Source organism: Myotis nattereri (genome assembly GCF_964212035.1).
Source record: "Myotis nattereri genome assembly, chromosome: 2".
Classification (NCBI taxonomy): Eukaryota; Metazoa; Chordata; class Mammalia; order Chiroptera; family Vespertilionidae; genus Myotis; species Myotis nattereri.
This window is the reverse complement of record NC_138076.1, coordinates 148158691-148184521: the sequence shown is the minus strand read 5'-3', so window position 1 is coordinate 148184521 and position 25831 is coordinate 148158691. Positions and strand designations below refer to the sequence as shown.

The 25831-nt window shown below is 41.5% G+C and overlaps 1 pseudogene across 1 annotated transcript in view; it reads right to left on the bottom strand.

Annotated features, from left to right (window-relative positions):
• Positions 1-20825: 20825 nt before the first annotated feature.
• Positions 20826-25831, bottom strand: part of LOC308513884 — a 69346-nt pseudogene continuing 64340 nt past the window's right edge. Inside the window, exons 2-3 of the transcript in view lie at positions 23631-24396; positions 20826-20839 (exon numbers count right to left, since the gene is read on the bottom strand). The product of the transcript in view is annotated as an uncharacterized misc_RNA (transcript). The remainder of the gene's footprint in view (positions 20840-23630; positions 24397-25831) is intronic.

Genomic DNA, 25831 nt, shown 5'->3' with positions numbered 1-25831 from the left:
CAAGATTTTCTCTTTGTCCTGAACATTTGCCATGGTAATTATGATGTGTCTTCGTGTGGGTCTTTTCGGGTTCACCTTGTTTTGGACTCTCTGGGCTTGTGTGACTTTTTCTTCTCCACCTCACAACCAAGATTACTTTATCCAGCAAAGCTATCATTCAGAATTGAAGGTCAGATAAAGAGCTTCACAGATAAGGAAAAGCTAAAGTAGTTCATCACCACCAAGCCAGTATTACATGAAATGCTGAAAGGTATCCTTTAAGAAGAGGAAGAAGAAGAAAAAGGTAAAGATACAAATTATGAAAAACAAATATGCATCTATCAACAAGTGTATCTAAGAATCAAGTGAATGAATAATCTGATGAACAGAATGAACTGGTGATCATAATAGAATCAGGGGCATAGAAAGGGAATGGACTGATTATTCTTGGGGGGTAAGGGGTGTGGGAGATGCGGGAAGAGACTGTACAAAAATCGTGCACCTATGGATGAGGACAGTGGGTGGGGAGTGAGGGCGTTGGGTGGGGTGGGAACTGGAAGGAGAGGAGTTATGGGGGGGAAAAAGGAGGAACTAATGTAATAATCTGAACAATAAAGATTTAATTATTAAAAAATAAAATAAAATAAAATAAAATGGCAATGAGGTACCACTTCACACCTATCAGAATGACTATCATCAACAAATCAACAAATGACAAGTGTTGGTGAGCATGTGGAGAAAAGGGAATCCCAGTACACTGCTGGTGTGGATGTAGACTGGTGTAGCCACTATGGACAGTAGTACAGAGTTTCCTCAAAAAATTAAAAATGGAACTCCCATTTGACCCAGTGATCCCACTTCTAGGAATATATCCTAGGAGACCCAAAACACCAATCAGAAGAATGTATGCACCCCTATTTTCATAGCAGCTCAATTTACAATAGCTAAAATCTGGAAACAGCCCAAGAACCCATCAGTAGATGAGTGGATAAAAAAGCTGTGGTATGTTTACACCATGGAATACTATACAGCCATAAAAAAGAAAGATCTCTTACCCTTTGTGGCAGAATGAAGGGACCTGGAGAGTATTATGCTAAGGGAAATAAGCCAGTCAGAGACTGTGGAAACTCAGAGGGAAGACTGAGGTGGGTGGGAAGAGATCAACCAAAGAACTTGTATGCATATATGCATAACCCATGGACACAGACAGTAGGATGGTGGAGGCCTGGGGTGGGGTACAGGGATGGGAAAGAAGGGGTCAATAGGGAAGAATAGGGAGCATATGGAATACTTTCAGCAATAAACATTTAAAAATAAGGAGAAATCTTAGTGTTGAAATCAGGTGTCAGAAACTGGAAAGCAGAGATTCTGAGTCATACAACAAGTCATAGAAAATTAGGAAGAACCTAAGTATATACATTCCAATCAGGTTCTAGCCTAGCCTAAGAATGATGGCTAAAAGTAGGGGATATGTGTGAGAGAGTTTTTGTTCCCTTTGTTTCATTATCCATAGATAACTCAGTTAACTACCACAAACACCACAGGGTAAAAAGGAGTATAAAAATGTCTAAATAGGAGTTATAAGAAACTGTGGTATTTCTTTTCTTTTTAAAAATTAATTTTTCTTTGCTTCTGGTCTACTTATTTAAAAACAACCAAACAAACAAACAAAAAACTTTAGCAACAGTTATACTCTTACTCTATTCCCTCCTCCTTCAATGCAATTACTATCATGATTTATAGTTTACCATTTCTAATCACATCTTTAAACTATTTTGTAGGTAACCATTAACAATATGCAGTCATTTTGTATTTTAAAATTCCCTGTCATTATATCCCATGAAGCTAAATTGTTTCCACTTTTTCATCCATTACAATTATTTTATTTTAATACATACTTGCACATGCTTTCTAATCCCATTTCCTCTAGTTTCTCCAAGGCACACACATAAAAGTTAAATTGCTCATTCATAGGTTATAGCCATATTTAACCTTAATCTCAAATCACCAGATTAATCCATGCAGTGTTGATAACAATTTGCATTCTCAAAAGAAACATACGCGCGTAGAGATGTTCCTATAGCTTCACCACATTTGAGTCTCAGACATTTTTCTGGCTCTTGATAGATTGAGTAATTTCATATCTTACCCTGGACATTTTGAATGCTATGCTTCTGAGTTCTGTTAAAATGCTCTGGGCAATGTAAGGTTAATGTTAGATTCAGTTACGACTACAAGTACTGCCTTGCCTTTTGGTGTTAGTGGTGGTTCCAATGTTAGTTCGGTTGTTTAAGTCATTGCTAAGCTGCTTGGTATCTGTCCCATGTATTTGCTACTCAAGGAATTGTCTGTGATTGGGCGGGGAGGGTGGGGTCTAAATTCTAGTTCAGTTCTGATCAGCGTTGCTATGCTTTTTCTAGCCTGTTCAATGTGTATCACCTCAAGGGCCATCCTGAGCCTTTTGCAGGTTCATAACGTTCTCCTTTGCTGGAGTCTGTTCCTACCCATCTGTGATTTGAACGTTACCCAGATTTGGGAGCAGAATTTATACACAGATTTGGGGCTCCCTCTTTCTTGTTCTCTCTCTTATGGGGTTCTTTCCTGGTTTTCCAGCAGAGGAAGTTGCCCCAAACTCATCCCTTAGTTCTTTGTCCCAGAAAAACTGAAAGCTTTTTAATGGTGTTCTAGCTGCCCCACTAAATACTACAAGAATAAGTAACTCACTTGATATCATTCTCTCCAAAATTTCACCTCTCCTCTACAATCTACCAACTTTTTTTTTTTTAATATGTTTTGTTGATTTTTTACAGAGAGGAAGGGAGAGAGATAGAGAGTTAGAAACATCGGTGAGAGAGAAACATCGACTAGCTGCCTCCTGCACACCTCCCACTGGGGATGTGCCCGCAACCCAGGTACATGCCCTTGACTGGAATCGAACCTGGGACCCTTCAGTCTGCAGGCCGACGCTCTATCCACTGAGCCAAACCGGTTTCGGCTACAATCTACCAACTTTTATGTTCTCTCCAATGCCCTAAGTTCACCTCTTTAGTGTGACTCATTCCGTGTTGGTAGGTATCTGTGAGAGCACTGCTTCAGTACCATCTTTCCCAAACCAGAAGCTGAACTCATCAATGTTATGCTCCTCGTTTATGACAGCCCCATACTAATTCCAAGTATATGTAGAGGGCTCTCATTGTACAACTCTCTGCCTTACTTGGGTTATGATTTATCTATATTGGGAATTCAAACCCAGTGTACTAGCTGTTATGAACTATGATAACCTCTTTAAGTTCCTCCTATTCTATACCACGACGTCCACCACTATTTTAAGCCTCTTCTCCCTGTCTCAGTGTCAGGTTGCGCTTGTTGTCCTGACTTGCATTTCCCCATTGATTTTGTCACTGGAGACTCCTTGTTTTTATTTTAAAACTTAGCTATACCTAAAATTTGTCATAATTTATTTGGCACTTCTAGGTACTTTCCGATGGAAGGCTTAAGAAGATGTTGTGCTAGTGCACCATTTGTCAGAATGGGAGCACTATTGTTGCCTCTTTATTATATTGTTCTTCATTTTGGTACACCGAAGCAGTGGCATGACATATACTTGCTATAATAGTGATTTTCACTTGGTAGAAGCAATAATAATGATGGTGGTGATTATGATTTTTACTTAAAAATCCCTATAATCACAAAAATTGGGAAGATTTCTTTTCCTCTGTTGATATTCTGTTTTATAAGATGTCACTGTATAAGGTGCAGCTCAGTGAGATACCGTAGTTTGCCGCTAGCTCATATGATCAGCAGGACATTGTTACATAAGTCCCAGCATGAAATCAGGTACAGTTCACTCAGTACTAAGAAGCTGAATCGGAGCATGGTTTTCCTTTTGAATTGTCCTCAGAAGCTCTTTACATTTATTGAACAGATCTAGGGAAGTGAAGCCAGTTAATCATTGCCTTCTGCTTGCTTAATAGGTCTGAAATAGCTTCTTAAAATTAGTCATAATTGCAATCATAGTATGTCTGCTAGGCTGAAAGTGGCCCAAGCCTTTTCAAAATCTTCTAGAGCAAATACCTGTGAATGTTTTTGCGAGATGGAGAAGGCCAACAATAAACTGTATTTCCTTGATAATTTCACCGTTCTATTTTATTAAAAAAAGATATGATCACACTTATATGTGGAATCTAATGAACAAAATAAACTGATGAACAAAATAGAAACAGAGGCATAGATACATGGAACAGTCTGACAGCTGTCAGAAGGGAGGGGGGAGGTGGATTGGATAAAAGAGGGTGAAAGGATTAGTCACAGAACATATTTGCATAGCCCATGGACACAGACAACAGTGAGGTGATGGCCAGAGGGAAGGGAGTGGGGGCTGGGTGGAGATGGGCAAAGGGGGGGCAGAGGGAAGGGGAAGGAGTGGGGAGTGGCAATGGGGACATCTGTAATAGTGTCAACACCAAAGATAAAACTAAAAAATAAAATGAAATAAATTGTGATAATGCTTGAAAAAAATAAAAAATAAATAAAATAATTTTTTTTTAAGATAGAGTGACATTTCAAACCTAGAAAATGTACCAAAAGTGTTGTTCTCTCTTTTGGTAAATTGGGACATTCTTCATTGATGCCCTCCACTCAGAGTCTGTGCTGGCCAGTTTGTTTCTCTCTGCTCTATCACCACAAACACATCACTTACCTCGGTCAGCTTTTTTTTTTTTAAAAAAATATATTTTATTGATTTTTTACAGAGAGGAAGGGAGAGGGATAGTTAGAAACACTGATGAAAGAGAAACATTGATCAGCTGCCTCCTGCACACCCCCTGCTGGGGATGTGCCTGCAACCAAGGTACATGCCCTTGACTGGAATGGAACCTGGGACCCTTCAGTCCGCAGACCAACGCTCTTTCCACTGAGCCAAACACACCAGGGCTCAGTCAGCCATTTTATAAACATGTGTGCCATTTGTTCCTGGGGGACCAAATAAGCAAGAAGACATAATTCAACAACAATGTGGCTTTACTCTCAGAAAAGAAGAACTTTTCAAAGCAGTGTAATCCTCCTACATTGAATGTAGCATTAACGTTGCTCTCAAAGTTATGTACCTAACCATTGGGAGCCACTGGCAATCTGAGTTATGGTTAAATAATTTCTAAGTGAGCAAAAGGGCCATTTTACATTTTGATATTTAGATTAATGCTTATTGATTCAATTTTCAAAATCATTGAAACTGGAGAACCTCAATGCTTATTAATTTCATAGAAATTAAAATACTATTCTCACTGATTAGATGGAAGATGACCTAATGTCATATGATACTTTGATATTTTGTTATGTAAAATATTATTAACTTTTAGGGAACCAGAACCCAGTGAAAGTCTAACTGAGAAGTGGAAACACAATTGAATGTTGACAGTGTATCATTAATGTGTGGAGTGCTATCTTTCTCTTCTTATCCTATTCAAGTTATTGTCAGTGGGGGAGCATAAAGGAAATTGCTTTCTGAAACAATGGTAAATAAGAGAAATTGCAGCATAAATTTTCTCAGAAAGAAGTCAGTGTTTGCCAATAATGAATTGTTTATATTGCTTCAACTACTCTTTTAATATCGTGCATAATTTTCATAGATAAACTTCACTTATGAAACTTGACTGTGAATGAAAGGAAAGAACTAGTTAAAATAGCTAGAGCAACAAAAAATTTACGTTTTTTCCTTCTCTTTTAGATAAAGGAACGGAAATAAAAATATGTACTGTGATTTAATTACAATTATATTTTATCTATCCTAAGCGATTTTTATTTGGTCTTGATGAGTCTACCATAGCCCATTTCACTTTAATGTCAAAGTCCATATCCTGCATGAAATCTTTGTCCACTTCTCAACTTAAACTCATTTCTACCTTCTCTGATTCTTTTGGCCTGAACTGGATGCTCCATCCATTGTGATAGTTCTGTGTGAGCTGCACAAGGAAAGGAGCACCCTCTCATTCATGTGTACTCCTGGTGCCCAGCACAGAGCCTGACACATAACGCATTCATCACACTGCACTGTACATTTCTGGTTGCTCCTCAGTTCACTCCCAAACTAGACTGCAAACTCCTTGAGGGGAAGGATCATGTCTTACTAGTTTTCAAATACTCAGTGTCTATCATAATACCTGGTATACTATTGGTAATCTTAAGCATCTTTGAATGTATATACAATACTAATGCATACAAATTCATAAATTAAGTATGTATATTTATGAAACACGCAATATGTGTAATTAACTAATGACTATCAAATATTTTACATCCTGATTACACTTGTAAATTCCTTCAGATTGAGACGTATCTTATTCTGCTCCTTAACCTTACCCGGTAAGTCTCAGAAATGAATTCACCAAACACTTGTAAAATTATGAATAAGGTGTAATTATGAGAAGCCTCAAAATTTAAGTCATGCCCCATGAAAGTAATGTTCACAACACCTCTCAATTTATATCAGGAAACACTTTCTAAGCACCTACTACATGTCAGGCACTAAACTAGACATTAAACATAAAAAAATAGAATATGATAAAATAAAGACACTTAAATAGTGGCTAAGACTGACACATAATGTATTGTCATAAGTAGTAAGGGCAATATGGTTATACATTTGGTATTTTGTGAGCATGGAGAAACATTTAGTCCAACATTAGGTTAATGTATGACTCTCAGAAGAAAATAACACCTTGAAGAAGGAATAAGGGTTAGCCAAGAAAAGAAAGATGGGTGGGATCAAGGTGGAAGAAGGCACAAAATGCTAAAGGAATATTATTATACTTACTAGAGGCTCGAAGCACGAAATTTGTGAAAGAATAGGCCTTACTTCCCCTGGCTGCCGGCACCTGCTTCCTTCTGGCACCCGGGACCCGGGCTTCCCTCTTGCTGCCAGGAGGCACCTAGGACTCGGGCTTCCCTCACAGCCCAAGTTTCCTTGGAAGGTCATCTGAAAGGACTCCTAGAAGGACGTCTGGTTTAATTAGCATATTACACTTTTATTATTATAGATTAGAGTATAAAATATGAGGTTGAGAGTGAAGAGAAGTTAGATGTAGAAGAAGAGATCTTACAGGGACCAAGGTGAATAAAGGCACAAAATACTGAAGGAATATAATGTATATTTATTAGAGTAAAAGATGTGCCTGAGAATGAAGAGAAATTAGATATGAAGGAAGACTGTATCAGACAGAAAGGTATTTATATGCCACTCTAAGGAACTTAAACTTTATCCAGTAATCAATGGAAATTCTTTAAGTGTCTTAGGGACAACAGTGATCTGACCAAGTATACATTGTAGAGAGATACTAGTTGTGCAGAGAATTAGTTATGGAGTTGGAGCAAGACTGGAGTTAAAGAAAAAAGTTGGGAAGCTACTGAAATTGTTTAGGCAAGAGATGGTGAGGGCCTCAGCTTGTTCAGAAGTAGGTATACAGAAGAACAGAGGGGAGTGCATCCTGGAAACATTTTGAAGATATAATTGGTGTGGCTTGGTGATGGGTTGCATGAGGGGTATGTAGGGGAGAGAGGAGTCGAGTGACTTCCTTGTTCGTGGAGAAGATCGGACCATGAACTAGAAGAGTCACAGTGGAGAGTGCAGAGATAATGAGTCCTGTTTTTGTTTTGTTTTTTTTTTTATTATAGCAGTTTTGTCAAGTGCAGGTGTACAGCCTATATTGCGATTTATATGACTGAATCACAGGGTAAAAGCCAGAACTGAAGGCAAAAGCATATTTATGTAGGTGGAAGATAAAAACATCAAACTGAACCAGTATGTGAAGAGAAAAGGGCAATGGGGTGAGATAGTGAAGCCCAGTTACCTCAATATTAAAGAGAGGGGAGCAGAGGAGGGAGACTACCTGTCACAAAGGTAAGAGAAGTGTCAAGTCTTAGGTACCATCAAAAGGCTTGAGAGATCAACATTAGCCAACACCAACAGGCAGGCGTTTCTTTAATCTTCAATACTAGCGTTTTGGTCACGTTCCTCTGTGTTATACCTTGCCATCACACAGTACCTGTGTCTCTTAAATAGCTTTTTAAAAATGGCATGAGACTGTCCTTAAATCACTACAGGTGCACTAAGTCATAATGCATCACGGAACGGAGACCGGGTAGGAGCATTTGTTCACAAGTGTGACCTTCCCAGTCATGCTGGGCAAGCAGAGAGCAGGCCTGTGGAGGTTCACTTACCAAAGGGCTTGTGCCAGCTCAGAGGTAATGGAAAGCCACAGATGGTGAGCTGTGTGGGTGGCAGGTATTTTCAGCAAATGGATGCTCTTGTGGACGGCTATTTGGATTTAGCCCGGAGTACTCAAGTATGTGTTTTGATGTATATTTGATGTGGGTTTTTAATGTATCATAAACTCTCTGCACAGCTATATTCTTTCCCATGCCCCAGAGGGATGTTATTTCTGAATCTTATTAAAAATTAACACGAATCTATTTCCCATACTCTGTCTGTCATAGATGAAGAATGGCGCATGTTGATAAGCACAAGCCATTCTTTAATTTCTAGACCCAGAGGCACTGGAAAGCATCACAAATCATGGGATGGGACTAGGAAAAACCCAATGATTTATCTAAATAATATTCAGAATTTCCATAAAGCTCCGTGGTGGCTATAAATCTAGGGAACTCTATTTCTCTTTGTACGGGGGAAATATTTTATTCCACGAACTGGGTTTAAATGCATATGCTCCTGATTGCACCTGCTTTTCACCCCTACCTTGTGTGTTAGAGCAAAACCACTCAAGTCAGTACCCCACTGGTAATGGATACGGAACTTGAAAGAGGGCAGCTCCACTGAGACTTAAATGAGAAAACCTTGCTAATATTTCAGAGTCCTTATTGCAACAGACAGTTGTTAGAGGTAACCAAGTGCAATTTTTATCTTGCTACTTTGCAAAAATGAAAAGACCCACCCTCTCCACACCAAAACTAGAAACAAAATAACAGCTTTATAGGGCACAGTCTGAAAAGTTCTTGGTTAATCTTTTCCATCATACAAACATCACAAAGAGATTTAATTAGAATATCCTCCTCTGTCCACTTCAATACACATCCCAGAGAATACCTGAAACTCTGGGCAGGAGAAGCAGAAACTTCAAGAGACAAGTTATTTATCCTCTGTAACCTCAGTTTCCTCATCTGTAAAGTGGAAATAGAATTCTCTATTGTTAATGGAAGAACTATATCACATAATGAAAATAAATAAAACTCTTAACACGATGCTTAGTACATATAGAAAGTGGTTGTTATTATTATAATTATTACTATTTCCATTATGCGGTTTGCTCCCTATAGAACTCATTAGCTACCTTGAAATTCATGTTGTCATCTAATAGCAGGTATCATAGAACAAATCAAAGAGTGAAGAAAAATCACCAGAGAAAAACACAATATGGATTAAATTATTATATTCATTACATTTATCTATAAACTAGAGGTCTGGTGCATGGATTCGTGCACTGGTGGGGTCCCTCAGCCTGGTCTGTGCCCTCTCACAATGCAGAACCCCATGGGGGATGTCAAACAGCCAGTTTCAGCCCCATACCTGCCTGGCCTGAGGGGATCTGCCAAAACTGGCAGTCTGACATCCCCCGAGGGATATAAGCAGCAGGCAGCCAGGGAGGAGCCTGAGCCCAGGATGGGCGCGTGCAGCTCCTGTTCAATACGGCCCCACTGTGCCTGCTCCCGAAGCTGCTTGGTAGCTGCAGAGGCAGGAGAGGCTGCAGCTGCACTCACTGGGCTCTGGTTTCTGGTACCTGTCAGTCAGCTAAGCAGCGCTCCCGCTGTGGGAGCCAGCTCCTGTGTTGAGCGTCTGCAACTGGTCAACCAATGGAGCAGTCAAACAATCATAATGATCACTTAGGCTTTTATATATATAGATTAGAACAGACTGACATATTTTGGTTGGGGGTTGGGGAGGGAGAGATGAGAGGAGATAAAGCAAAGAATTGCCAGAATCATTGATATGGAATATTTCTATTCAGTTTTTTCCATAACAAATAGAAATAAGAAATGAATGACTGCAATAATTATGTCTGGTTCACCAATTTGCTTCTTTTCCAAGGTATGTACATTTTAGTGTCATAACTGTTATATTGTGTGCATATAACACAGCCATGTGTTCTGTAATTAAAATTGCTTCTCCTTTAAATGTGAGTTCAATACATCAGTATGGATTATTATTCCAGGCATTTTGGCAACCTGAACAAATGTGAGAAATCCCAAGCTAATGTATGAGAATGGCTAATTTCAGGAGTACACTGTACTCCAGCCATAGAGGATTATGCTGAGTCTGAGAACGCTGATGGAAGATATGGTGAAGTAAGTTGGTAGAAAGAAGCTATTGTTATAATAAATGGGAAGTTAATCATGATGTAGGACTCGGGTACTTTGTAAGTACTTACAACACATAAAAATGTGTTGACTGAGTAAAGGCTGGTATCCCATCAGAAGAGACAAATGCCAAGACAAGTGTTTATAACAAAGAAACATCCCCAAGCACCAGAGGGAAAACATTTAAATATTCACTATCTATTCATAATGAAAACCTGGAAAGGCAGGCAGCAGCAGAACACAATCCTATATAATAAAAGCCTAATATGCAAATTGACCGAATGGTGGAACAACCGGTCACTATGATGCACACTGACTACCAGGGGGCAGGCGCTCAATGCAGGAGCTGCCCCCAGCCTGCATGCCTCAGTCCGGCCAAGGTGGGTGCCAGCGGCGGCCCCCAATCACTCTGCCAGTTGTCCCACAGGTGGACCCTAATTTCCAGCCTGGCCTAAGGACCCTAATCGTGCATGAATTTTATGTACCGGGCCTCTAGTGTACATGAAAAGATAAAACTATTTCTGAACTATACATGGAAAAGATAAAACTATTTCTTAACTGACACTAATCCATGAACAGTTCCAAGAATGTGATGTTTTAGCAGCTAAGGAGCCATTGCTGTAAATGCATTTACATACCCAATCCTCACGTAACAAGGCCTGTGCTTCATTCCAGACTCTGTCCTGGCACCAGGGATTCAGAGTTCAACAAGACGCTACCTAAGACTCTCTAGAACTTTGAGTATATTTGGAAAACAGATGAGAAAGTGAAACAATTATTAAACAGTGGATCAACTGATGCGAGGTCTCTGATAAGGATCCCTGCTCGTAGTGTGAGGAGGCCAGAATGCTCCCAAGAGGAAATGTCACTTGAGCTAATTTGAAGGACGTGTAGGAATCCCTGGAATGAAAGAAAGTATAGAAATCCTTCCCTTCTATATAGAGGCTCAGAAGTTCAAGAGCACATGAGGTATTTAGGGAATGACAAGTCGTGTTTTCATTCGGGAACACATTGTGTTGAGTAGGAGAATGTCTGTAGGAAGGTGATGGAGATCCAGTCATGAAGGAAAGAACAAAAAGATGAGTCAAATATGACTGATGCCTAGCTTCTTCCAGAGGGTTGGTTCTGACCCTCTGTGTGTTTCTGATGCCACAGTGGGTACCACTAATGTCACTTATCCATGGCTCACAACACTTGGGTCTCACAGGCAAATACCAGAATCCTCTCTGAAAGGAAATGACCAGGAAATTTTAAGCCAGAAAATGTTGTCTGAAAGCAGCTAGGGATCTTGAGCCAAGCATTAGAAGCCAAGCTCTAATGCCAAATGGGAATCTGAGAACTAGACAAAGAGTCAGTGGACAGAACAGGTAAATTAGTACCAGTCTGAGTAAATTCTGGAAGCAGCTGAAAAACCCATGATACAATATTTCAGCACTTCTTGGGAGTTTGATTATGTGGGTGGGTGTTCTGAGGATCTACAATGAGCACTCATCTGTCATACAGTAGGATCTCAACAGGATGTGTGGTTGTGTTATATAGTTTGTCTATTTATAAATGTGTCCATGTAAATGATTAACCTTGGGGCCAAGAATCTCTCCAGTGCAGATCATCTTTCAATAATACTTACTAGTGACAGGGGTATTTTATCCTTTCAAAATATTACCTCCCTATTCATCACTGAACACCAAAGTCTATTGTGGGGCCCAGAGTAGATGTTATCTGAATTGAAATGAAATCAAAGAGCCTTCCAATGCAGCCCCCACCCCCAGTGGAAACCAGATTGAAATTATGGCAGATTAGTGACTTCCACACCTTTCACCGTTTTAATTTTAAAATTGAAAAATTAGTTTAAAAGAGATAATAATGCAAGCTTTATATAAAATTGAAAATAATTATATATAAAACAGTTAACTGAAATTTAAAATTATAAGAATATAAACATCAGACTTCATAACAAGATATTGTGAAATGCGTTACAAAGAATTATCTTAATGGCATTGAAAAAGAGAAAGCCATTTTTTATCATTAACAAATGAGAACAAATAACTTCTATGATTTAAAATGAATTTACAGTTTTATAGGTCATTTGTAGGTATATAACAAAACCGTTGACTTCTGAGAGCAAAAAGAAAAAAAAAAGATTATCTGATTTAATGCCTTTCTATTATGGATAAATAGAGCCCCAAAATAATTTACTCCAACGGTCTTTTTGTACATCTCCTTTTTCAATACTTAGGTGATACTCTAAAATCAGGTATATCAGAGTCTTTATTTTGCCCAACTGTATGTTCTTAAACACAGTACAGGCATTGTGCAAAGGTAAGTATCTTTGCATCTCCTTAATGCAACATGAAGCGAGGCATTTGATAAAAAGTCAATGAATATTTGTTGGAGGAATAAATTAATGAATGAATGAATGCTACTCTGCGTTCTCAGATTTTGTCTTTAGGGTTGTATATACCCAAGGTTATCTAGGTTTTGCTATACCCAAGGTTACCTTGGTTTTCTCCTGTGTTATCTTCCAGGAGTTTTTTTAGTTTTGCACTTTACATTTAGGCCTGTGCTACATTTTGGGTTAATTTTTTTGAGAAGTGTAAAGTCTGTGTCTAGATTCATTTTTTCCTATGAGTAGTTGTGTCAGCACCATTTGGTGAAAAGACTATCTTCATTGTATTGCCTTTGCTACTTTAACAAATATCAGTAAACTATATTTATGTGGGCCAATTTCTGGGCTTTCTCTTCTTTTCCATTGATTTATTTGTCGTTTCTCTCACCAATACCACAATGTTTTGATGACTATTGCTCTATAGTAAGTCTTGAAGTCTTTTTTACCCATTAAGATAAAAAACAAGGAAAGGATGTTTCCTATCATCACCACTTTTCAACATTGTTCTGGAAATTTTAGCTAATGCAATAAGACAAGAAAAGGAAACAAAAGGTATACAAATTGGGAAGGAAGAAATAAAGCCGTCTTTGTTCAAAGATGAAATTATAGTCTATGTAGAAAATGTGAAATCACAGGTATGTCCTCCGTGCAAAAACAAAAATGTAACACTTTATTTTTGTTTCATTTTTAATTTTATTTAAAAAAATATTTTTATTGATTTCAGAGAGGGAGGGAGAGGGAGAGATAGAAAAATTAATGAGGAGAGAGAATCATAGATTGGCTGCCTCCTGCATGCCCTCTACTGGGGATCGAGCCTGCAACCTGGGCATGTGCTCTGAACGGGAATTGAACCCTGACCTCCTGGTTCACAGATTGACACTCAACCACTGAGCCACACCGGCCAGGCTCATTTTCTTAAATTACAGTTTACATTCAATATTATTTTGTATTAGTTTTAGGTACACTGTTTATTGTTTTAAATAGCAAGATAATTCAGATGTTGTATGAAAAACAACTGGAAAATAAAACGCAGTTTACAGATGTATACTGTCAGTAATCTTGATAAGGTTTTACCTATTTTGAGAGCATCACCTCTAGCAGAGGTTTCTTAATGATCCCAAATTGGGATTTAAAGTCTGGTTCTTTGCTAAAATAGTAACTTCGCTGGACATCTAGTTGCCTGAGCCGGTGTGTATAGGACCTTTTCTTTTGGGCTGAAGAGAAGTGAAGAAGTTTAATGTTCCTCATTGGCTAAAGGTGAGATAGTATAGGAATGATGGAAAGAGAATGGCTGCTCTTCTAGGGTGTACTAGGCTACGGTGAGCCTACACATGGTTGGAGACAGAAACTAACCTCTTTCATGAAAGACTTTGGCACAAGCAGTACTGCTATGGGGTCCTCAATAGTGAGTGAAACATGCTCACTTCCACAGTACATTGTTGGTTCCCAGCGGATAGCAAGGAGGCAGTCCCAGCAGATTCATGCTGCGTGCAGTGTAGTAATGGCAGTGCCCAAGGACTTCCCTCAGACAGTCTGCAGTCAACTAACTATGAACATGTCAGAATGGAAGGCCATGATTGGCCTTCATGTTGGACATTTCTGGACCCACCTGGGGAAAAATTGGAGGTTGAAGAGAAGGGATTAAGCTTATCAGACAGTAGGTGGGGGCAGTAAACCAGAATTTTCATATTGGTTATTTTCCCTGCAGGCTGGCACTGCTAGGCAATCAGCTACTCCTCTTTTACAAAGGTTCATTTTTATTACAGGTAATGGAATCTGGGGATATGTTTCAGTCAATAACAAACTTTTCTGCTTGATCCTAAATTGAGATTTAAAGTCTGATTCTTTATATAAGTGTGCTAATTATTTAATATCCACCGTGTATAATAATACACAATTAAGTTGCCATGTATCTAACCAAATTATTTATTTTAGCAAGTTCAGGGTCAATATTGACTACTGCAGCCAAATATTTATATCAGAATCCATGTCAGCTATTGAGGCTGACCAAACAATTTGCCACCCTGGACATTTATTTTTGGAGTTCGGCTCTACCCAATATGTCTTGATCTGAAGAATGGACAATGGTTTATTTTGCTAAGATGGCTCATGGGAGGGGTGTGATCACTTTGGATAGGCAGGGAAATGTACTGCTCCTTACCAGAGAATATTAATAAGGGGTAATATTAACTTGTGTTTGCCTAGGGAGATTTTCAAAGACATTTTTATTATTTCATATTATTCTCATGATCACTCTTTTATTTGGAGAGCACAGTTATTTCTCTCTCCATTATGCGAATGATGAGACTAAACACACAGAAGTTACACTGAAAACAGCCAACAAGAAAGCGGACTTCCTTTACTCGGGACCCTAGCCCACTCCAGTGCCCAGAATGCTTTCCTTCAGCCCTTTGTGGGACTGCAGTTCTCTGAGGGCCATGGGGTCAGCAAGTGTACTATGGACTGTGTCAAGGTGCATACAGAGATATTCACATTTTTGTTCTCTTTTTCTTCTTTAGGTACTTTACCTGACTTAGAGGGGAAATAATAAACCTCCAAAATTGGGCTTGAATCGCATGTAATGGGAAATGATTCCGTTGTTTCTAAGATATAATATGAAATGTCTACTAGAATGGTTGGTTACTACTAGCTATACAGCTCTTTTATCCTTTGTATTTTTACTCATCATTCAATGTGACTTAAGTATTTTCTTAACTAGATTATAAGCTCCTTTATGGAAGAAACTACAACTTATACTTTGTATTTTTAGCACCTATGCTTAAACATAGGTTGTCACAAAAAATGAAGTCTTGTTGATGATATTTATGCAGAAAAGGGCTTACTATATGGCTCCAACAGTTTCCAAATGAATTAAAATTCCTGAATGAACAGCTTCTTTCAGGCGATTAAATGTACCATGCAACCTAGGCATGGCTCAACATCCATTATATTTGGGCTTTTTATACTATATCACATTTCATATAGGAAATAGCACTCTAATACTGACTTTATGATGTTTCCCCCCATCGCTGTAGAGCATATTTTGATCTATGTGAAGTGCATTCGTCCAAAAAATACTTTCTAATCTCCTTTTATATGCCAGACAGTAGATATGAGTTTGGAGCATAGGATATTCATAAAACTGGCCTCAACTTTAAGAAACTTCACATTTTGTAGTTAATTTAAAACATGTGCATTCCTCTATTTCCCCTATTGCTTCACTTCCCATGCCTCCTCAACATTTCTCAGGTTTGTTTATCTAGTCCAGAAGCAGCTGGGTAATAGCAGGAAGGCTCCCATTTATTGAGTACTCACTGAATAGCTGTGCTCCTTACACACTGCCCAGCTAACATTCATTTCCTCCTTCGAGCAAACCCACTAGGTGTCTTAATTATTTGTTATTATTGTCACTTTCATTTTACAAGTGAGAAGAGAAAGGTTTAAAGGGTTTGGCTGATTTGCATAGCACTGAAGGCTCATGTAGGGGAACCAGAATTGAACCCAGATTTCCTCCTTCTGATTTCACTGGCTTACCCACTACATTATTGCAGCCATTTAACGAAGGGGGAGGCCAGCCATTGACCTCATGAGAGACCTTTTGTGATAGGAATGCTTTTATTTTTCTAATAGAAAAGAACACAGGTAGAGAATAGGAAAGATATAGAGAGGGGCTTGAAATAATACCCAGAAAGTCTGAAGAAATTGAAAGTCTTTAATGGAAAAAGAAGATTCTGATGGAACATGACATCTCTCTGTCTCCTGGGCTGTCACGTGGAAAAGGAATTTTACTTGTTGAGTACTATTCCATGGATAGAGCTAAGAGAAAGTTACAATTTAGAAATAAGTTTGAGCTTCCAAGGAAGAAAGACTTTCTAGTGGAATTGTTGTAGAATAGAACTAATTCAGAGAGAGAGAATCCAGTTTGTGCAGAGGCTCAGACATGATAGTGCTGTGGAGGGGCCTCAGAGGGGTGGAGAGGGGGAAGCGATGGTGACTGTGGGCCTGCCTCTGGCTCTGAAGGCCGGAGAGTGAAGTAGGGATTATTCTACTGTTAGAACATCCCCCAGGATTAACCCCACTGAGCAGTAGATGTCACTGTTTCATAAAAAGAGGAGTAAAGAGGCACTTCTGATTCTAAGTAGGATACTTTAAAAGATGTATTCAGATCTATTCTAGATGGATATAAGTTTCTAAATATACTTAAGATTAATGTTACATCTAAGAGACATGCAATGACAAATCCTACGTTTTTAGAGCTTTTTTTTCTTGAGAACTCTGGCCTTATTTGTATTGTGTATCCCAAAACTGTGATGGAAGATTATAGTTCCAAAGGGTCTCCATGCATAAGATAATAAAGGATCTGATAAAAGACAAAAATTCCAGTTGCTGCTGTTATTGTGAGTGATCTACACTAATAAAAGAGAAACATGGTAATTGGCGTACGACCGCTACCCTTTTCATTGGCTAATCAGCCAGATGTGCAAATTAAGTGTCAGCCAAGATGGCGGCCGGCAGCCAGGCAGCTTGAAACTAACATGAGGCTTTTTTGCTTCAGTGATGGAGGAAACCAACGGTCCCTGCCTGCCGCTGCAGACCTCCTAGACTGCAGTTTAAGAAACTCTGCAACAAATACCACCGGACTTCAGCCAGCTGGATTGCAACATTGTAAGCAAAGGCCAGAAACCTACTTTCAGCAGCGGAGGCCTATGAGCTGGAGCCAAGCCTTGAGCTAAAGCTGGCCCAGAATAAAAAAAAAGAAAAAAGAAAAAAAGGAGCAATTGGGAGCTTCAGTCACCCCCAGCCTGAAAACAGTCCTCACGCTGATCCTGGTGCTGGGAGACCTCACGGCTCGGCTGATCCCGGTGGAGGGAGGCATATTATGCTTTTACTATATAGGGTATAGGCCTGGTGCAAGGGTGGGTGCCGGCTGGTTTTCCGTGAAGGGTGTCCCGGATCATGGTGGGGGTCCCCACTGGCATCCCTGGCCAGCCTGGGTGAGGGAATGATGGCTGTTTGCAGCTGGTCACACACCCTTCAGGGTGGGGGTCCCCACTGGGGTGCCGGGCCAGTCTGGGTGAGGGGCTGAGGGCTGTTTTCAGGCTGGGGGTGACTGAAGCTCCCAATCGCTCCTTTTTCCTTTTTTTTTTTTAATTCTGGGCCAGCTTTAGCTTGAGGCTTGGCTCCAGCTCTTAGGCCTCCGCTGCTGAAAGTAGGTTTCTGGCCTTTGCATACAATGTTGCGATCCAGCTGGCTGAAGGCTGGCGGTATTTGTTACAGAGTTTCTTAAACTGCAGGCTAGGAGGTCTGCAGTGGCAGGCGGGGAACGTTGGTTTCCTCTGTCACTGAGGCAAGCAAGCCTCATGTTAGTTTCAAGCTGCCTGGCTGCCGGCCGCCATCTTGGTTGTCAGTTAATTTGCATATCTCGCTGATTAGCCAATGGGAAGGGTAGCGGACGTACACCAATTACCACAGTCCTTGAACCACAGTGCCACATTTTTCTCATCTGTGAAATGAGCATAGTAACAGTACCTTCTTCTTGGGGTTGTGAAGAGTTAAAGAGTCGCTAGCACATGTGTGAGTTATTGTCACACTGTGTATGTCAGACACTGTGCACGGTACTGAACAAACTAGAGCTTTCACAGAGCTTAGACTGGTGGCTGGCGATGAAAACGTAAACTATTTCACAGCTACTTGGATTCCAGCCGTTCCAGTCAGCGCATTTGGATACACAGAGAACTTAGAGTCCCCGGTGGCTGAGAGATCAGATCCCTGCACAAAGGTATCCTCTGGCAGAAGCACAAAGTGTGACAGTCTGATCAGGTGAGAGATCAGTGATTGCCCTTTAGGCTCAGAGCTGCTGTTTTGACAATGGCGCTGCCATAGCTGTTACAGCTTTAGAAGATAAAAGCTGCTTGAGCAGCAGTGGCAGGCTGTGGAGGTGCATTGCCTTTCCCTGGGAGAGTATTGATGGCACACTTGGCCAGGTGACTTGCTTCAATCAATAAAATGGGAGCAGGGTGGCATTGTCACCTCTAGGCAGAAGCTTTAAAAGCCAGGATACAGTCAACTCTTTTCCCTGCCTCCGAGGTGATGGGAGCATGTCAAGGTGAAGCCCCCTGCAGCCTGGGTCCCTGAGGGACTGCAATGAGCAGGACGTGCTTTGCACACAGAGTGCATGGGTGACAGTAGTTCTTGATTGTTAAAGCCACTGCGAGTGTGGGGCCCTTTGTCTGGTTGCTGCAATGGCCAGCAAACCCTGCTGCATCCATCTTTCAACCTCAGGACATGATGCTACCCCCACATTTTTTGTTTGTTTAATTAGTCTCTGGTGGTTCCATTGATGCTTCCAGTCTTGCTGTCCCTTGGAAAGGAAAGCAGAGCAGGAGAATGAGCACAGACCTGGAGCCAAACCCTGAGATCAAGGTCCTGCCCACCCCCCGCCACCCGCCCCACCCGGCCCCCTGCCCCCCGCGCCCGCACTATCTAACTGTGTGAACTTCATCAAATCAATTTATCAATCTGAGCCTTGATTTTATTTATTTATTTATTTATTTATTTATTTATTTATTTAGTTTGCGAAAATAAGACTAATATCATAAAATCTGCTCAATGTACCCCAACTTTGTTCTTAAGTGCACTTTATGAAGTTTAATACTAATGTAGAAAATATGAGTTCTTAAGAACTCTCATAGGCAGTTTAGGCTGAGCCTAAACCTGTGAAACTCTTGGCTCTGACTAATAGATATGACCTCAAGACTCAGTGCTCCTCATGTTGGTTTGTGTAGGGGGAGGTCAAGGTCTTTATCTGGTAATCTATACTCGAGAAACACTTCTCTGACCAAAGTGCCAATCAGAAGGAAGAGACTTGACAACATTTTTATTTTATTTTTCAATGGCCACATTTTCTTATGCCAAATAATATTAGTGTCTCCGGGACAAAAGCTTAGGCCCAACCATCAATACACACAGAGTTCTAATGGAAAGAACACAGAAATAACTGTGTTTATCCCAAATTGCTCTTACACATGCTTCATCATCACACAAAATGGTTACTAATAGCCTGAGGGTTCCCCTAGCCCTGGAAGTCTGAGAACCACATAAGGGCAGGGGTAGTTAGAATGTCCTTCCCTGTCATTCTTTCTCGAGTACCCTCCTCAGTCTTCCTTCCAGGAAATCTTACTTGGCAGCACAGTCTGATTTAGATGTATTCACTTATTCATTCATTCCTTTATCAAGTGACTATTATGTGTTCTAGACAGTGTGATACAGAATAGATAAGTCACTGCCCGCATGGAGCTTCCATGATGGTCTGTGTTTTCACAGGTCCCTGCACATATCTCCATCCTAGCCTCAGGGTACAACATTCATAGGGTGAGACTACAAGATCCGGGAAGATTTGAAGAAACGTATCCCATTAGACTTTGTATCCTCAGTGCCTTGCTTGGTGACTGGAATACAGAAGGTGTTCAATAAATGTTTCTTTCAAATGAATAAATGCCAGGAATTAGAAGAGCTGGCTTTCATATTCAATGTCCCCCCCCCAAAAAAAAAAATGTGAAAAAGAAAGGATTAGTCACACCTCACTACCGACAACAGCTATTAATTGATTCATTTTGTGAACACTTATAACCAGACTAATGCGGCTTTACATAGGTGCTGCGCTGCAGTTGTAGACAGACTTAAAGATGATCAGTGTTTGAATAAGTGCAGAAAAGTAACTGCGTTCTTCCAGCTAATATAAAACTGCTGGGAAGTGCTTGGCACAGAGTATGTGTTAGGGAGCACTGCATACTAAGAAATAATCCCAACATGGTCAAGGCTGAGCGTGGGAATGTGGCTGTGTGGGCAACCTGTCTGCTTCAGGAACAGCCTGTAGTCTATGTGTTGTGTAGAGGAAAGTGTTCACAGGGGAAACTGCAATGAGCAGAGAGAAGATGAAACCAAAGTGCATATAATTCTCCCTTTGAAGACATTTTCTTCTACTCATCCCATTTCCAAGAGAAGGGCCACTTAGACCTAATCGTTGAATTTTGCAGCAGTTTGTATAGTAAACTATATGTGGAGTGAGAAATGTTTTCCCCAAAGACACTTTAGTTCAGAGGTTGGGAGCTGAAAGGATAAGAGAAGGGGTCAGGGTGTGGAGACAGGGCCGGCCAGGCTTGCTAGTGATCTTCCCGGGTCCAGTGACTGGTACTCCTCCCCATTTCTAAGGCCTGTGGTGTGCCGTACACTGTGTTTAACTACAAAGGAGATGAGACATACCTTTATTTAGTCATTTATCATGTAAATGTTTATTGGATACCTACTGCTTGTTGGGAATCTATTTGTGCTCGATGCTTTTGTAGGAGTGAGGCAGAGACAGACTCAGCCTCCTGTAGCTTATACTCTAATGGGGAAAAAAGATAATCAAATACATAAATAAGATGCTTATAGATCGCTAGAGGTCTGGTGCACAAAAGTCGTGCACTCTTGTGTGTGGGGGGGGTGTCCCTCAGCCTGGCCGGCGCCCTCTTGCAATCCAGGAGCTCTTGGGGGGTGGCTAACTGCCTGCAGAGGGACCCATGGGGAGCGTGTCTAAGCTGGCAATCCTTAGTGCTGCCGTGGAGGTGGGAGAGGCTCCAGCCACTGCCGCTGCGCTCTCCAGCTGTGAGCCCGGCTTTTGGCTGAGAGGCGCTCCCCCTGTGGGAGCACACTGACCACCACAGGGCAGCTCCTGTGTTGAGCGTCTGCCCCCTGGTAGTCAGCGAACATTATAATGACCAGTTGTTCCACTGCATAGTCTATTTGCATATTAGCCTTTTATGCCTGTGGGATCTGGCCAAAACCAGCTCTTCAACGTCCCCTGAGGGGTTCTGGATTGCAAGAGGGCGCAGGCTAGGCCAAGGGACCCCACCGATTCATGATTGGGGCTGGAGAGGACACGGGAGGTTGACCAGCTGGAGAGGGACTGCAGGAGGACTCCAGGGCATGTCTGGCCTGTCTCGCTCAGTCCCAATCGGCCAGACCCCCACAGCAAGTTCACCTACTGGTCTGAGCATCTGCCCCCTGATGGTCAGTGCATGTCATAGAGACCAGTTGACAGGTCAACTTTCTCCCCTGGGTGGTCAGTGCGTGTCATAGTGAGTGGTTGAGTGGCCTTAGCATATCATTAACATATTACTTTTTTAAAAAATATATATTTTATTGATATTTTACAGAGAGGAAGGGAGAGAGATAGTTAGAAACATCGATGAGAGAGAAACATCGATCAGCTGCCTCCTGCACATCTCCCACTGGGGATGTGCCCGCAACCCAGGTACATGCCCTTGACTGGAATCGAACCTGGGACCTTTTAGTCTACAGGCCAACGCTCTGTCCACTGAGCCAAACCGGTTTCGGCTAACACATTACATTTTGATTGGTAGAACAAATTACCGGATGACCGGCCACTTAGCATATTAGGCTTTTATTATATAGGATAGTAAATGCCATGAAGGTGATTTCAAAGGGCCATGCCCAAGAACGTATTGGGGTTGGGCGTAGTGCTAGTTTAGGCAGCATTGTTAGGGGTGACATCCCGAGAAGATGGGAGTTTTAGTCAAGATCTGAACCAGGAGAAGAAGCCCATGAAAACTAGATGTAAAACACATTCTCGACAGGGTAAGAACAAAGGCCAAGGCTCTGATGCAGGAATAAACTCAGCATGTTCACAGAAAAGAAAGCGGGCCAATGGGACTGGAAGGTGGTGAATCAAGGGGAGAGGAGGTAAGGATCGGATTCTATAGGGGCTTGAGGAGTATGGCAAGGATTTTAGATTTTCTTCTGGACCCAATGCAATTCCCTGGAAAGTTCCAGGAAGAGGATTGACATGATTTGGAGCAAAGGACCAATGCACTAAAAGTTTTTGGAATCATTCATATCCGTGAGCATTCCTATCACCAGTTTATTGTCTAACCAACAGTCTGGGCACATGAACTGAAAAGGCTTATGTGTGCTTATGGGATCAATAGGACAGAATATCTCAAGTCAGAAATGTTTGGAGCAAACCTAGGATGAATGTTCACCCTGTCTCTGATTATGCTTAGCCTTCTTCATCTTGTCATGGGGAATAAAAAGCCTGGATTCTTTGGTCTGTCTGATTTAGAGGTGTTTCTTAAGTGTTATTAAATAGGAATTTGAAGGAGTTACCAAAGGAGTTAGGAGCAGATGACACAGCAGGGCTCATAAACACGTTTTTATCAGTGTTGCCACCATTGTGAAGCAATGGGTTGAGAGTTCACCCCTTCCCACTCCTCTCACCTTCTCCATTATCACTGTGCCTTTGCATCTCACTCTTTCTCTTTCACACCCTATTAGCACGCTATTACAGTTGAGGAAAGGTGTTACCCAAATTTCATCTTTCTTCTCAGTAGTAACCCAGGATGTGGGTAACACTGGTATTTCTCTCTCCTACCCCTTCCTTTCCCCCATTCCTTCCCCCCCCTGTTTCTTCCCCTTCTTTACCCTCCTCTCTCCCAACTCTTTTTCTAGTAGAAGCCCACCCAGCACTTCAGAAAGTCCCACACCACAAATGTTTAACATCCATTAAGGTAGAGAAACAGTTTCTGAAAAGAAGATTGATAATTTTTTTTTTTCCGGATCATCAAGTTTATTAGAAAGTTTGGGAGAACCAAATACTTTAATAAGAAGCCCCACAAACGTGGGAGCCAAGGAGCAGGGGAGGAAAGAGACCCATGAAAAAGTCCAGTCTCTGAAGTTTCAGTGGGGGCTGAGAAGTGGACTCTCAGAGAGGGCAGCCTCTCCTCTTGACCGCCAGGGGACGCCAAGCAGTCTTCCAAGCTCAGCAGCCATTCTTGAAATGATGCTTCCCAAGACACCACCTGGATACCCCCTTTTTTTTTTTTTTTATTTAACCACCCACACCACCCTTTACTTTCCCCAGCTTCTGCTGCAGAAGCAGGACCTAGAATAGGGCTCTAGAGAGGGGTTTTCATTTGAAACTTGCCTGGTTTGCACTCCAAGGTGCGGAAATGCAGTCATTACCTAGGAACTGGGCTCTGGGTAGCATTGGGGGAGCTCTGGATCGCTTTCTCTTGAACAGCATCGGGGGACCTCATGGTCCCCTTCTCTTGGGCAGCGTCCGGGGCCCTCCGGATCGCCTTCTCTTGGGCAGCGTCAGGGGACCTCTGGATCGCCTTCTCATGAACAGCGTCGGGGGACCTCTGGATCGCCTTCGCATGAACAGCTTCGGGGGACCTCTGGATCTCCTTCTCATGAACAGCGTCGGGGGACCTCTGGATCTCCTTCTCATGAACAGCGTCGGCGGACCTCTGGATCTCCTTCTGATGAACAGCGTCGGGGCACCTCTGGATCTCCTTCTCATGAACAGCGTCGGGGACCTCTGGATCGCCAACTCATGAACAGCGTCGGGGGACCTCTGGATCGCCTTCTCTTGAACAGCGTCGGGGGACCTCTGGATCGTCTTCTCTTGAACAGCGTCGGGGGACCTCTGGATCGCCTTCTGTTGAACAGCGTCAGGGGACATCTGGATCGCCTTCTGTTGAACAGCGCTGGGGGACCGCTGGGTCCCCTTTTCTTGGACAGCGTCGGGGGACCTCTGGGTGCCCTTCTCTTGGCCAGCATCAGGGGACCACTGTGCCCCCTTTTCTTGGACAGCGTCGGGGGACCTCTGGGTGCCCTTCTCTTGGCCAGCATCTGGGGACCGCTAGGTTGTCTTTGGACAGCTTCGGGGGCTGTTGGGTGGTCTTCTCTTAGACAGCGTCAGGGGACCTCTGGATTGCCTTCTCTTGGAAAGCGTCGGGGGCCACTGGGTCTTCTTCTTTGGACAGCATCGGGGGACCTCTGGATCGCCTTCTCTTGATCAGTGTCGGGAGACCTCTGGATTGCCTTCTCTTGAACAGTGTCGGGAGACCTCTGGATCGCCTTCTCTTGAACAGCGTAAGGGGGACAGTTTGGTCCCCTCTCTTGGACAGCGTCGGGTGACCACTGGGTCACGGCCTCCTGGACTTGGTCGGGGTATCGCTGACTCTTGGCCACTCGGAGCATTTATTTTTGAGAATTTTGTAGGCGGGGTGTTTTCCTCCCCCCAAAACCACCGAAGTTTATTAGAAAATGAATACTTCAACTTAATCTTTCAGACTATGAATATAATCTCTATATTCATTTTCCCTTTTTTTTATTTTCTTAAATTTTATTTTATTGTTTAAAGTATTACAAATAAAGGGTGTCCCAAAATTCACACAAGAAGTACTTTTGATAGAAAACACATGTTTATAATTAAAAATTGTAAATTTTTTATTGATTCAGAAAATGTGCAGTATAGGGTTATGTATGAAATAGCATATCAGGTAAATGGCCTCCGCAGCTTTGCTGGCACATACGCACTCTTTTGTTGAAATTAGCCATGACCAAAATGCGGCTGCTCAGGGAATAACAGTTAATGGTGCTCGCTATTGCGACATGATAATCCAGTTTTTTTGTGCCGTGGAGGCCATTTACCTGATATGCTATTCCACACATAACCCTACTCTGTATACTTTAGGAATAAATAAAAAACTTACAATTTTTAATTATAAACCTGTGTTTTCTGTAAAAATTACTTCTTGTGTGAATTTTGGGACACCCTTTAGTAGTACATATGTCTCCTTTTTTCCCCCATTGACCTGAAAAATTTCACATTTTGGAACATGGTTACTGAACTTCTGACATGAAAGCCAAACAAAATGAAGATGAGTGTATCATAGTTTGGAGGCACCTATCAATTCATAATAATGTCTCATAAAAATATTATTTCAGAAGAGCCTCTTGTCAATATTGTATTGGCTCAGAAACTGGTTGTGTCTATCAGATGTAAGGATCTAACATCAATGCTGAAGATACCCTTTTCATCTGTGTTTTATTGTTATGAAGTGTTACTATAGTGAATCTTCATCTTCCTGTCCTCACTGTCACTGAGAAATCGCAGTGATGCCCAAGGACACACTGATTTTTTAGTAGATGCTTCATTGCATATTCAGGAATATGCACTGCCCTTTAGAAGAACAAGCAGTTAGATCCTAGTTAATGCTGACAAGAGAAGCAGTCATGGAATTGCCACAATGC